The sequence below is a fragment of the Sminthopsis crassicaudata genome, chromosome 2 (assembly GCF_048593235.1).
Source record: "Sminthopsis crassicaudata isolate SCR6 chromosome 2, ASM4859323v1, whole genome shotgun sequence".
Classification (NCBI taxonomy): Eukaryota; Metazoa; Chordata; class Mammalia; order Dasyuromorphia; family Dasyuridae; genus Sminthopsis; species Sminthopsis crassicaudata.
The window spans coordinates 331,788,826-331,803,323 of NC_133618.1; the positions used below are offsets into that span (position 1 = coordinate 331,788,826).

At 38.7% G+C, this 14,498-nt stretch overlaps 1 long non-coding RNA gene across 1 annotated transcript in view; it reads right to left on the minus strand.

The window, feature by feature from the left end:
* The window catches only part of LOC141556377 (uncharacterized), a 148,630-nt gene extending 136,383 nt beyond the window's left edge, over window positions 1–12,247 (minus strand). Inside the window, exon 1 of the long non-coding RNA XR_012486515.1 lies at window positions 11,806–12,247. This is a non-coding gene — a long non-coding RNA (uncharacterized LOC141556377). The remainder of the gene's footprint in view (window positions 1–11,805) is intronic.
* Between the last annotated feature and the right edge of the window lie 2,251 nt (window positions 12,248–14,498).

The following is a 14,498-nucleotide window of genomic DNA, read 5'->3' on the forward strand; positions in this document are numbered from 1 at the left end:
TATAAACGAAAATATTTACAACAACATTTTTTTTTATATAATAGCAAAACATTGAAAATGAAATTACCTATCCAAATGGAGAATGGCTAAACAAACTGTGGTATGTGAGTGGTATGGAATGTTATTATATATAAGAAATGATAATTGGCCCTGAAGTCAGGAGGACTCTCAGACATTTAATACTTCCTGGCTGTGTGACCTTGTGCAAGTCACTTAACCCCAATTACCTCAGGGGGAAAAAAAGAAAAGAAATGATAACTAAAGTATACAGAGAAGCATGGAAAAATCTTCGTGAACTAACACAGAGTGAAGTAAGCAGAGCCAATAGAACAATATACATAATGACTATAATAATACAAACAGAATACCACCACATTAGAAAAAAATAAATAAAAGTGGATGTTATGAAATTGCAAAGAACAAGCTTGGCTCAAAATAAGAGATAGAAGACATTCCCATCCAATTGCAGAGCTTGGAGTTTCTCAAGTATTGCTTTTAGCCTGAATTTTTAGACTTTTTTGATTTGTTGATTAGTTATGCTGCTTTTTCCCTTTCCCTTTTCTTCTTCTCCTCCTCCTCCTCCTCTTCTTCCTCCTCCTCCTCCTCTTCTTCCTCCTCCTCCTCCTCCTTCTTCTTCTTTCTTCTTCTTCTTTTTTTGCCTTCACAGTAATTCTAATCAGCAACATTGCCGGGTGATCAACTATGATTGACTCAGCTTTTCTCAGCAACACAGGAATATAAGTACAGAGGATTGGTGAAAGAAAATGCTTACCATAACCACATAAAGAACTGATGAGCTCAGAATATAGACCAAAGCATATTTTTTCCTTTTTTTCTCTGTGTTTTTTTTTAATTTTTTATTTTATTTTATAATTATAACATTTTTTTGACAGTACATATGCATGGGTAATTTTTTACAACATTATCCCTTGCACTTACTTCTATTCAGATTTTTTCCCTTCCTCCCCCAACCCCCTCCCCCAGATGGCAGGCAGTCTTATATATGTTAAATATATTACAGTATATTCTAGATACAATATATGTGTGTAGAACTGAATTTTTTGTTGCACAGGAAGAATTGGATTCAGAAGGTAAAAATAACAGTTTACACTCATTTCCCAGTGTTCTTTTTCTGGGTGTAGCTGGTTCTGTCCATCATTAATCAATTGGAATTGGATTAGCTCTTCTCTATGTTGAAGAAATCCACTTCCATCAGCATACATCCTTGTACAGTATCATTGTTGAAGTGTATAATGATCTTCTGGTTCTGCTCGTTTCACTCAGCATCAGTTGATGTAAGTCTCTCCAAGCCTCTCTGTATTTCTCCTGTTGGTCATTTCTTATAGAACAATAATATTCCATAACATTCATATACCATAGTTTACCCAACCATTCTCCAATTGATGGACATCCATTCATCTTCCAGCTTCTAGCCACTATGAAAAGGGCTGCCACAAACATTTTGGCACATACAGGTCCCTTTCCCTTCTTTAGTAGTTCCTTGGGGTATAAGCCCAGTAGTAGTATGGCTAGGTCAAAGGGTATGCACAGTTTGATCACTTTTTGGGCATAATTCCAGATTACTCTCCAGAATGGTTGGATTCTTTCACAACTCCACCAACAATGCATCAGTGTCCCAGTTTTCCCACAGCCCCTCCAACATTCATCGTTATTTGTTCCTGTCATCTTAGCCAATCTGACAGGTGTGTAATGATACCTCAGAATTGTCTTAATTTGCATTTCTCTGATCAATAGTGATTTGGAACACTCTTTCATATGAGTGGAAATAGTTTTAATTTCATCATCTGAAAATTGTCTGTTCATATCCTTTGACCATTTATCAATTGGAGAATGGCTTGATTTCTTATAAATTAAAGTCAATTCTCTGTATATTTTGGAGATGAGGCCTTTATCAGAACCTTTAACTGTAAAAATTTTTTCCCAATTTTATTTTTTGAATTTCAAGTTTTGTGTCTGTCTGGGGGTTTTTAATTTGTTCCTTTTCTAGCAATTTTAGTTGTAAGCCCAATTCGTTGGCCCTCTCTTTCTCTATTTTATGCAAGTAGGCCTGTAGAGATATAAAACTTCCCCTTATTACTGCTTTGGCTGTATCCCACACATTTTGGTATGATGTCTCATTATTGTCATTTTCTTGGGTGAAGTTATTATGTCTATGATTTGCTGTTTTACCCAATCATTCTTTAGTATAAGATTATTTAGTTTCCAATTATTTTTTGGTCTATTTTCCCCTGGCTTTTTATTAAATGTAATTTTGATTGCAGCCTTACTGCATTTGATTTTGAGGTTTTTATGCCCTAGCATATGATCAATTTTTGTATAGGTTCCATGAACTGCTGAGAAGAAAGTATATTCCTTTCTGTCTCCATTTAGCTTTCGCCAAAGATCTATCATATCAAACTTTTCTAGTATTCTATTTACCTCTTTGACTTCTTTCTTATTTATTTTGTGGTTTGATCTATCTAATTCTAAGAGTGCAAGGTTGAGATCTCCCGCTATTATAGTTTTGCTATCTATTTCCTCTTGCAGCTCTCTTAATTTCTCTTTTAAGAATTTAGATGCTGAACCACTTGGTGCATATATGTTTAATATTGATACTGCCTCATTATTGATGCTGCCCTTTAGCAGGATATAATGCCCTTCCTTATCTCTTTTAATTAGATCAATTTTTGTTTTTGCTTGATCTGAGATGAGGATAGCTACTCCTGCTTTTTTGGTTTTGCCTGAAGCATAATAGATTCTGCTCCACCCTTTTACTTTTAGTTTGAATGTCTCACCCTGTTTCAGGTGTGTTTCCTGTAAACAACATATAGTAGGATTCTGACTTTTAATCCCGTCTGCTAACTGCTTCCTCTTTATGAGGCAGTTTGCCCCATTCACATTTATGGTCAGAAGGACCAACTCTATATTGCTTGCCATCCTATTAACCCCTACTTATGCTTTTCCCCTTTCCTTCCCTTTTACCCTCCTATCCAGTATTAAACTGGTGAACACCACTTGCTTTTCACAGCCCTCCCTTTTTAGGATCCCTCCCCCACCTTAAAGATCCTCCCCTTATTTTACCCCTTTTCCTCGAAATTACTGTATTCCCTTCCCCTTAGCTTACTCCTTCCCTTTCACTTTTCAATGAAATGGAAGAAGTTTCACCATAAATTGAATATGTCTATTGATACACGCTATGTTCATCTTCCTCCTTTCTTTCTCTCAGATATAATAGGTTACCTTTGCCTCTTCATGAGATGTAGTACCACCACTTTATACTTTTTTATGATATAATCTCCTTTCCACCTCTAGTTTCTAAGACAAATTGTACATATGTTCTATACATATTTTTTTGACAGAAGTATAGTTCTCAAGATTTCTTTTTACCTTTTTAGAAATCTCTTGAGTTCCGTATTTGAAGATCAAACCTTTTATGTAGGTCTGGTTTTTTCATCAAAAATAGATGGAATTCATTTATTTCGTTAAATGTCCATCTTCTTCCCTGGAAAATGATGCTCATTCTTGCTGGGTAAGTTATTCTTGGCTGCATACCAAGTTCCTTAGCCTTTCGGAATATCATGTTCCAGGCCCTTCGTTCTTTTAATGTGGACGCTGCTAGATCCTGGGTTATCCTTATTGTGGATCCTCCATATCTGAATTGCTTTTTTCTAGCAGCTTCCAATATCTTTTCCTTTGTCTGATGGTTCTTGAACTTGGCCACTATATTTCTTGGCGTTTTGATTTTAGGGTCCCTTTCAGTAGGTGATCGATGAATTTTTTCAATGTCTATTTTACCCTCTGTTTCCAGAATGTCTGGGCAGTTCTCTTTGATAATTTCCTTGAAAATGGCGTCCAAACTCTTTTTTTCCTCGCATTTTTCAGGGAGTCCGATTATTCTCAAATTGTCTCTCCTGGATCTGTTTTCCAGGTCTGTTGTCTTTCTGATAAGGTACTTGACATTCTTTTCAATTGTTTCATTTCTCTGGTTTTGCTTGACTACTTCTTGGTTTCTCCTTGAGTCATTCATTTCTACTTGTTCCAGTCTAATTTTCAATGATGTATTTTCTTCACTCACTTTTTTTATATCTCTTTGTAATTGTCCAATTGAGTTTTTATCTTCTATGGAATTTTTTTCCATTTTATCCATTTTATTTTTTAGAGAGCTGATTTCTTTTTCCAGCTCTCTAATCCTGTTTTCCTTGGAGTTGTTTACCTTTTCCAGCTCACTAATCCTGTTTTCCTTGGAGTTGTTTACCTTTTCCAGCTCACTAATCTTGTTTCTCAATGATTTGATTTCTTTATCCACTCTGTCTTTGAATGCATGGGATGACTTCTGCAGGCTCTCTTGCCAAGCTTCCCTTTCCTTTTCCCATTTCTCTTCCAGCTCTCTTGTGAGAGCCTTTTTGATTTCCTCTATGAGGTTCTTTTGTATTGAGGAGCAGCTTATATCCCTCCCAGGGGATACATCTGGGGACAGTCTGTTCCTAGTCTCCTCAGTGTTTGAAGTCTGCTCCCTCTCCACACAGAAGCTGTCAATGGTTAGAGCCCTTTTGAATTTTTTGTTCATTTTGTCAGAGCAGGAATCAAAGAAAACAAACTGACAAGAGAAACAATTGGGGATGGGGCTGGATGGTATTAATGGGCTTCCTCCACAGACTGGGGGTAGGGCAGCAGAGAGCCACTAACAGAACAGCAATGATTGTACTGAGTCTGCGCTCTGAGGCTCCGAGAAAGCACCGAGTCAGTCCAGGTGGGGGTTGGGGGTGGCCGGGCTCTGAGAGACGCTGGCTTTCTGGGGTTTTAATCTTCACCTCTGGTATTTACACCCTCTCCACCGCTCCTGGCTTGCTGCCAAGACGGAGCATCCACACTGGGGCAAAAGCCCTTTCACAGAAACGGCAGAGATCACACCCCTCCCCCTCTGGTCTGAGCTGTGTGAGCTGCCTGTCTTGCTCTGGCTGCCTGCCCTCAGTCTGCGCCCAGTCTGATTGACCCTCCCCCGAGCAAACACAGACCTTTTCTGGCAACTTTCAAGGATGTCTTCTCTTGGTGATTATTTGTGGATTTCTTTCTGGGTCAAGCATTAAGTCAGAGGCTTGTCATGAAGTAAGTTCTGAGAGAAAACGAGGAGCTCAAGCAGCTGTCTGCCTCCACGCCGCCATCTTGGCCGGAAGTCCCTCTCTGTGTTTTTCAAAGTGACTTTTAAAAATAGCTTTTTATTTTCAAAATATATACAAAGATAGTTTTCAACATTCACCCTTGCAAAATCTTGTGCTCCAAATTTTCTTCCCTCCTTCCCTCCCCACCACTCCTCTAGACAGCAAGTAATCCAATATAGGTTAAACATGTGCAATTCTTTTAAACATATTTCCACATTTATCCTGACTGCACAAGAAAAATCAGATCAAAAAGCAAAAAAATGAAAAAGGAAACAAAATGTAAGCAAAGACAACAAAATAGGTGGAAATACTATGGTATGATCCATATTCAGTTCCCACACTCCTCTCTCTGGATGCAGAAGGCTCTCTCCATCACAAGTTTATCAGAATTGGCCTGAATCACCTCATTGTTACAGAGAGCTATGTCCATCAGAATTGATCATCGCATAATCTTCTTGTTGCCATGTACAATGTTCACTTGGTTCTGTTCACTTCACTCAGCATCAGTGCATGTAAGTCTCTCCAGGTCTCTCTGAAATCATCCTGCTGGTTGTTTCTTATAGAACAATAATATTCCATTACATTCATATACCGTAACTTATTCAACCATTCCCCAACTGATAGACATTCACTCAGTTTCCATTTATTTGCCATTACAAAAAGGACTGCTACAAACATTCTGAAGCATATTTTTTCAATTAAATCCTTCTTATTTTTTCTTTTGATCTGTTTCTTCTTTCACAACTATGACTAATATGGAAATATTTTACATGATAACACATATATAAATTATATCAAACTTCCTAGCATATTTGGAAGAGGAGAAGGTAAGGGAGGATTTCCTCCACAAATGTGGAACTCAAAGTCTTATAAAAATGAATGCTAAATTTTTTTTTTTGACATATAGCTGGGGGAAAGAGAAAATAATATTTTAAAAATAAAATAATTCTTTTTGTTGAAGATGCATCTTTGGGAGGGGAAAAGGGAAGTATAGTGGGGGAAACTGATAAAAAAGATATCAATAAAAACATCATAAAAAGACATTCACAGAGAATTTGCTATTAAATGGTGGTGAAGACCCCTAAGTTATAAACTTCAATTTTATTGGCTACCAGGATAATACTCGATGTATTGTTTTGCTATCCCTTACTGGCCATGTTGGTCAGACTGAGTCATAACTCATGAGCATAAACATCCTTAATGGTGTTTGTTGTTTTGATTTTATTTTTAATTCTGCTTTTTAAATTCTACATGTCATTTTCCCCAAAATGTTGTGTACTTAAACCTACCAGTGGTCCTTCCATTGCTCAATAGGTCACAAAAAAGTAAGGGAATTGGGAGTTTGAATTCCAGCTATTGCTTAATCTCCTTTTATTTTTTTGTATAATAGCAAGCAATTGAAAATAAAATTGATGCCCAGCCAAGTGGGGAATGGCTAGACAAATTGTGGTATATTAGTGTAATGGTGTGTTACTATGCTGTAAGAAATGGTGACAGAAGTCATTTGGTTTGCTCAGGACTGATTCACCTGGATAGTTAGAAGTTTCTATGCCCTGGTTCTCCAACACATCTATAAAACTTCCTTTTGGCTCATTTAATTCTCTTTCTGGTGCTGCTTGATTTACCAATCCCCTGGGCTTCAGAATGGTCAAGATAGCTTAGCCATCCAGATTGCAGAGCCCTGAGTGCGCCATATAACCTAGAGATCTAAATGGGTAGGGCCTAGAAAGTATAGCTTCCTCTACTTTTGCCACCAAATTTCTGAGATTTTCTTGTAGTAGGAAGCATCATGACAAATTAAATGCACTGAGGTGAGCAGCCCTGATCCAGGTTTAATTGAATCTTTATATTCTAATTAGTAGTTTTCTTAAGGGAGCTCAAGCAACTCTGAGTGATGTTTAAAAAAAAAAAAATTTAATTTAAATTTAATTTAATTTAAATTAAAAAATTAAAAAAAAATTTTTAAATTTTCAAAAAGTTCAATTTTTCACTAAGTTCACTTTTATGTCAAATCTGAGAAAAGACTCTACAGGAATAATAATCCAAGGTGGAGGGTTTCCATAAATATAGTGAAGAATTTCTCCCCATGGGAACAAAACTCCAAAGTCAAATGCAACTCTAGCCAAGCCTTCTGGAAATTTTTGAGCTATCCTTTGGGAGCCAGAAGGGTCAAACTGCCAGGGAGTCTGAACTTCTGTCCAGGCCAGATCTCTAGCATTCTCATAGTCAGGATTATCCAGTATTCTCTGCCATCCCTTACTGAGATCCTTAAAGGTTTGGAGTTTGATCCATCCACAGCAAAGTCTGAATGCTCCCAGTGTCTTATGCTATAAGGCTACCCCAGAGAGTAGGAAAGGTGTAATTAAGGTTGCTGACTTTGACAAAGAGTTGCATCTTGCAGCTCTATGGCACTGTTTGCTGTAAGCCCTCCAGAGAAGAAGCTTTGAAGGAGATGACAGCATCAGCTTTGTAAAAACAAAACCCAGCATCATTTGGCACATAGAACTTTTCCCAGAGACAAATGCGGACACAAATACAGACAGGAAGGGAAAACCATCTTAGTAATCAAGTCCCCAGAGCTGCAGTGATCTATCATGAAGAGGTCTGATCTAGCTCTCTTATTCCCCTTCCTGCTGAAACAATCCGAAAACAGCAGGCCGGGTTCATTGTCTCCTGGCTTTATCTCCTGCCTGCAGGTGGGCTCATAAAGGAGACTATAGTCTCCTTAGGGTTACTAGTAAGCAATAACCACCTTCCTGCCCCCACATACACCTGCTCTGGCTACCAGATTGGGGGAAAAACAGAGGGGACAGAAATCCATTTCTTCTAAGGTGGAGGGAAAAGAGGGAGAAGCCAGAATCCCACTGGGGTCGCAACATTTTCCGTAGAAGTCAGGTTAGTTTTCCTTACCAAGTCCTCCTACCTGGCTCGGCCTTTGGCTATTAACCTCACTTTTTTTGGTGAGAGATCATGCTATGAGGCCCAAGGTCTATGGCCTAAATCCACACACAAGCCAGGAGGACTCCACTGCTCTTTTTCAGGCTGGATGGCTCTTTTTCAGGCATGGCCAGTGTAGAGGCAGGGAAGCTGAATTGTGCGTCTGTTCTGAGGACCTTTTCTGTGTTTTAGGGAAGGACACTACTTCCTGAGAGTGTGAGTCGTTTCATTCTGAACCGGACCTGAGCCATGAAAAAAGCCCCAGTCAGCCTAGGCCTCCAGGTGAGTCTCATGCTGACCTGACCACAAGAGGCTGCAAAAATAGACCGAAGCAACAGGCCGGACGACAGTCAGTCAGTCACCATTTGTACCGTGAGTCATCAGGAGAAGCCTGGTTCCAAACAGGAGAGTCTCAGAGGGGAAAAAATTATACCATAAACTCTGACTAGACTGCAGACTTTGTGGGCACAGCAAACAACGCTTTGCTCTTCGCCTATGGACACACAGAGCAGCAGGAAACCACATAAAATAAATCAACCAAGGAGTTCAAACGAGCCCAGTACATCATGCTTCAGCGTCACCAGGCTGTGGCACCTTGCCAATCACCAACACAAGTGCTGAAGTCACTTCTCAAAACATGGTCAAACAAAGCCCGCCACAGCCAGCCAGCCGTTAAAGTGCTCCAGCACAATTGTCAAAACAAAGAATTATGTGCCAATAAACACGAGCCGGGCTCCAGTTAAGAAATCACCTGGATGACAACCCCGAGGTTAACCTCTTGTAGGCAGGCTCCGAATTGTCACACAGGCCGAGTGACAGTAATCTGGGGGGAGGGAGAAAATGCAGTGATTAACCCACGGCGGAGGGGGCTGGAATTAAAGTGAGGAGGTTTGGGAGCTGTCAGTCCAGTGACAGTCTCAGCCTTTGTGGGCCATGAGTCCCCTCTGAGTTCAAATGGGCACTCAGCTTATTTCTCAGCGGTAGACTCCCTGTCAACATTTCCTTAAAAGATTTGTCAAGCTTTTACCTGAGTTCTAAGAAGAGAGATTACTCTGACATTCAATTGAATTAAACAGTATTTCCCAGCCCCCTTCCTAGCTGCCCAGAATTCAGATTTCTCCACAAGTCTGGAGAGGTTCAGGCTCCTATTCTTACTCAACAGGGACCTGAGCTGGGGTCAGATACATTCACCCTGGGTGACACACCAGCGGGACAGACTGTCCAAGAGCGGGATGATGTCATTCTCAGCCCCTCATTGGTGTGAGCTCCCTTGTCTTTGTAAAGTCTACCTGTCATGAATTGTTGACCAATCATAATCGACGGCCATCTTCAAGATACTCCTCTATTATGAAGGTCTTTGGTTTTCAAGAGCATCACTGACTTTTATTAGAAAGGCTAGCTGACTAATTGCTCAGGAATGACATCTCTCCAACTTTTTAAACATCACAATAAACAAGGAAACGGGTGTTAGACTAGATGACCTCTGAGGAGATTTCCAAGGTTTAATGACCTGGAAATTCTGTGAGCCCCAGAGAAATTGAGTAACTTGCTCACAGTCACATGGGGATTAAATAGGAGAATCTGAATTGGAACTCAGGTTCATGGACTCCAAATCTACTATTCTTTCCAGCAGGCCATTCTATGTATTTGAGTTCCTTTTGAGGAAAACAAACAAACAAACTTGGAAAATTACTTCTTTCCAGCCCATTAGCCCCTAAAAAGAATCTTTTTGGAGAACAGTTTATGCAATAACATCGTAAAGACAAACAACTTTGAAAGACTTAAGAACTAGAACACAAAAAACTAGTCATTCCACCTCCTACAGAAGCATGATGGACTAGGTTACAAATTGAGACATAATTTTTAGAAATAGCTAATGGGGGCAGCTAGGTGGTGCAGTGGATAGAGCACCAGCCCTGAATTCAGGAGGAGTCTTGGATACTTAACACTTCCTAGCTGTGTGACCCTGGGCAAGTCATTTAACCCCAGCCTCAGGGGGAAAAAAAATGGAAATAGCTAATACAGGGGTTTGTTTAGTTTGACTTGATATTTGCAACAAAGGCTTTTCTTTTCTTTCTTTCTCTTTTTCCCTCTAAAGAGGTAAGAGATTGTAGAAGGGAGAAAAAAATAACTTTTTGTTCATTGAAAAAAAAATAAATGTGATTGGGAGTCTAGTGCCTATGCAGATTCCATTAGCTTGCTCAGATGGTGTCTCTTCACATGGAGGGCTCTAAGAAGATTGCTTGCAGGAGAATTGTGATGATGTTTAAGGAAAGTGCCTTGGAGAGACTATGGAATAGATGTGGACATTCTGTAAATGGTTCTGGTAGGGTAATCCATCTGGTAAAAATGAAAGGCTCTTTGATTGGCTTTAGAGGCATTTCAAAAAGACTTTGTAACTCTAATAATTTAACTATTGCTTCTCTTTGCTGTATTCACATCTGGGAAAGTAAGTTTATTCCACTCACTTTGGTGAAAAATCATGGTATCAAGGGGGAAGGCCTATTTCCCCTCTGAAGCCAAATAGTCTCAAAAAATGAGCTTCTGATCTTGATCTTTGATTCATTCTTTTCTGTTCTAGATTCAGGTAGTATCTTTGACGTGATCAGACAGTAGACCTTAGCAATCTGAGAGTCATAGGGAAGGAGTATAGCTTCTAGGGAAATATAGTGGTGATTTTGGGGACTTCTGGTAATCTGATTCCAGAGTCTTCTGGCTTTGCCCTCACCCCTACCTAAACTAAGGATGCTATTGTTTTGACAATCTGTCTGATTCTGAATAGACCACTCCTCACTCACATAGCTTCTGGCCTTAGATAAAACTCCTGAGACAATAGTGAATAGACGGACCACTCCTCAGTTCATTGCTGACTATCAGATAATCTGTTGGTCAGTGATAACCAAATTCTGGAGACCACTCCTCTGTCCTACCTATGAGCCATAGAATTATCATAGAATTATGGTAGAAAGCTGGATAAAGAGTCTCCTCTCTCTTAGGACTTGGCTAATTTTGAAATTCAGCCCACTTGTTACTTGTTGTGTTAACAATTACAATAAACCGTGTCCCTTGACTTGGAATGGATTTAAGCCTGCATTTTTTTTGAGACACCTTGCTGCACCAGTCTTGACCCTAAACTTTTGGAGTTCCCTTCCCAATCTCAACAGTAGTTCAGGCCGTTTTGAAATCAGACTAGCACTGTTGCCCAGAAGAATAAGGAACATTTTTCAGGAATGACCTTGGACTCATCTGGCAGCAATGTCAATTTTAAACTTTGTGGCTATGCAGAAACTAAGGTATGTTTGAACCTATTCACCCAGAGACTAAAGTGAAATAGGGGAGACTATGCCATGTAAGTAGAGAAAAATGTTTGTACTTTGTCTATATTTTTGAAATAATTATATTTTTGGAAAAGTTGACCAGTATCAAGTGTTTAAATTGAACTATCGAATTACATTAATAAATGGGAATTACCAATTAGATTCGGAGGGAATCCAACTGGCAAGGGCTTGAACCAATATCAGAGAAAAGGACATTTCCAAAAAACCCAGTGAGCAATTGGAGCCTTGAGAGGAAATGTAGCCAGTCTGGTCCTAAAAGAATGGGACTAGTATAGGTGCCTTACATACAATTATTATTATTTAACAAGAACCTGAGCATTAGAAAGTCTATTTGAATAATAACTTCACCTATCATTAAGTAGGGATCTTACCTTTTTTTCTTCTCTGCACTTTCTTCTAAGGGTGATCCATGTAGGTGGGTGTAGAAAATAGTCTTTTCATCTTGTTCACTCTAACAATTATGGCACTAGAGCCAGTGCCTCTATTCTCACTGCCAGAAAGGGTGCACCTATGTAAAATAACTCTTTTGGCATTTTAATGAAACAAGGAGCAGGAAATGGGACAAGGAACTGCTTGTCTTATTCCTTACATTTATTTCAAGTGTAATGAACCAGCTATTTCCTGGAAGAGGAGGAGAAGTGTGGGGCTTAAAAATTTTCAGTTAATTAAACCCTTTTGTGACGCAGAACTCCAATCACTACTAAGGGAAGCAAGGGAGGCTACATAGACAAAAATGCTTCCTTGGAATAGAGGTTAATTGCTGCTTATTCTTTGCTTGGTGACTGGAGGATTGTTAACATCTTAATCCTCTTCATCTGGATAGTAACAGGCTTTCAGAAAGACTGTTGGCTAGAAAACAGGAAGGGACTATTAAGAGACAGGTCATAAGAATGGAGGAAGGGAAAAAAGAGGGCTGAAAGAAAGTACATTATGAAGGGGAAACAATTGGGGATAGAAATGGATATTTTAAAAGCAACTTCCCTGATAGAGATTTTCTTTGGAAGTATGTGGTTTTTAAAACCTATGACTTTCCCTAACCTTCTCTTCTACATTCACTAGATTCAATAAACTCTCCCCTGAAAAAATTATTTCCTTCCCTAAGATTACATTAGAATGATCAAACTTTCAGTCAGTAGCATTTGTGTACACTTATTATATAAAGGACATATTATCCAGAGGAGAAAAGAAGGAAGGATTAGGTGGCAATAAGTCAGACACTGAGAAGTAGTATGGGATATTGGAGCCCTTGGGATCAAATCCTATCTATGAAACATACTGGCTATATGACTGTGGGAAAGTCATTTAACCTCTCAGTGTCCCAAGTAAGTTTCTACTATTATAACTTTCTGAGCAGCTGCTGAGAATCTTTTTTTTTTAATTGTTATATTTACAAAACATGTACATGGGTAATTAATTTTTCAACATTGACCCTTGCAAAACTTTCTGTTCCAAGTTTTCCCCTCCTTTCCCCTATCCCCTCCCCTAGATGACAGGTAGTCCAATATATGTTAAATTATGTCAAATCCAATATATGTATACCTATTTATACAGTTATATTGCTGCACAAGAAAAATCAGATCTAGAAAGAAAAAAACTGAGAAGGAAAACAAAAATGTAAGCAAACAATAATAGAAAGAGTGAAAATGCTATTTTGTGGTCCATACTCAGTTCCCATAGTCCTCTCTTTGGGTATAGATGGCTCTCTTCATTACTAGACAATTGGAACTGGTCATGTCCATCACAATTGATCATTGTATAGAATTCTTGTTGCTATGTATAATGATCTCCTAGTTCTGCTCATTTTACTTAGCATCAGTTCATGTAGGTCTCTCCAGGTCTCTCTGAAATCCTCCTGCTGGTCACTTCTTATACATTCTTATAGCATTCAATTAATTCAGCCATTCTCCAATTGATGGGCATCCACTTAGTTTCCAGTTTCTGGTCACAAACATTCTTGCACATGTGGGTCCCTTTCCCTCCTTTAAGATCTCTTTGGGATATAAGCCCCGTAGTAACACTGCTATGCACAGTTTGATAACTCTTTTGAGCATAGTTCCAAATTGCTCTCCAGAATGGTTGGATTAATTCACAACTCCCACCAACAATGTATCAGTGTCCCAGTTTTCCCACATCCCCTCCAACATTCCTCATTATCTTTCCCTCTCATTTTAGTCAATCTAGTGGTATCTCAGAATTGTTTTAATTTGTATTTCTCTGATCAATAATGATTTGGAGCACCATTTCATATGACTAGAAATAGTTTAAATTTCTTCATCTAAAAATTGTTCAGATCCTTTGACCATTTAGCAATTGGAGAATTGCTTGATTTCTTATAAATTGGAGTCAATTCTCTGTATATTTTGGAGATGAGGCCTTTATCAGAACCTTTAGCTGTAAAAATATTTTCCCAGTTTGTTGCTTCCTTTCTAATTTTGTTTGCATTAGTTTTGTTTGTACAAAGGCTTTTTAATTTGATGTAATCAAAATTTTCTATTTTGTGATCATAATGATCTCTATCAACTAGTCTATTTCTTAGCCAATACCAAATGGTTTTGATGACCACTGCTTTATAATATAGTTTTAGATTTGGTACAGCTAGTCCACTTTCATTTGATTTTTTTTTTTCATTAATTCCCTTGAAATTATTGATCTTTTGCTCTTCCAGATGAATTTTGTTGTTATTTTTTGGTAGGTAGCTGCTGAGAATATTTATATTATAAATGAATTATATATCTAGAACACAGCCATTCAATAAGCAAATTCTTCCACCTTCTCCTCTTCTTCTCCTCCTTTCTTCCTTCTCTCCCCCTCTCTCTCTTCCCTCCTCCCTCAGAGGAGGGGTTTATAGATAAAAGGAAGGGATACAATAGACAACAGGAATGGTAAGTATGAAATACAGGGTGAGAGAAAGCCATTGTCTGGCTGGTTAGCCTAATCAGAGTTAACTAAAGTAAGGGAAATGGTGCCTTTAGAAGGAAGACACTATGAGGGAAAGAAAAGAGAGCACCTCATAGTGGGCTTAGTCCTGAAGAAAAGTTAGCAAAGACTTTCATCATAAGCAGAT